Genomic DNA, 364 nt, shown 5'->3' on the forward strand with positions numbered 1-364 from the left:
GACAGGAGGAGGGGTCCCGAGGGAGCCCAAGAAGGGGGGCTGTGGGTCTCCCGGCAGGGGTGGACGGGGACTGAATGTTAATCGCATCCCGAGTGAGTGTGTGTGTGTGTGCGCGTGTGTGTGAGTGTATGAGAACAGAGCGAGTGTGCGAGTCCCTCCCGCTCCGGCTCCAAGCCCTGGCCGCTGCCACCGCCCTCCGCCCGCCTGCAGCCTCCCTAGCCACCGGTGCCCAGCTCGGGGGTGTCGGCCCGGGTGGGTCCGCCTGGCCCCCAGGGGTCTCTCGTGCGTCTGCCATCTGCCCGGTGAGGATCTGTGTGTGCGGGTGTCTGGGGCTGGGCTGGAGGGGGGGGTGTGTCTGTAAGGG

This window comes from Bison bison, unplaced genomic scaffold (genome assembly GCF_000754665.1).
Source record: "Bison bison bison isolate TAMUID 2011002044 unplaced genomic scaffold, Bison_UMD1.0 scf7180017864285, whole genome shotgun sequence".
Lineage (NCBI taxonomy): Eukaryota > Metazoa > Chordata > Mammalia > Artiodactyla > Bovidae > Bison > Bison bison.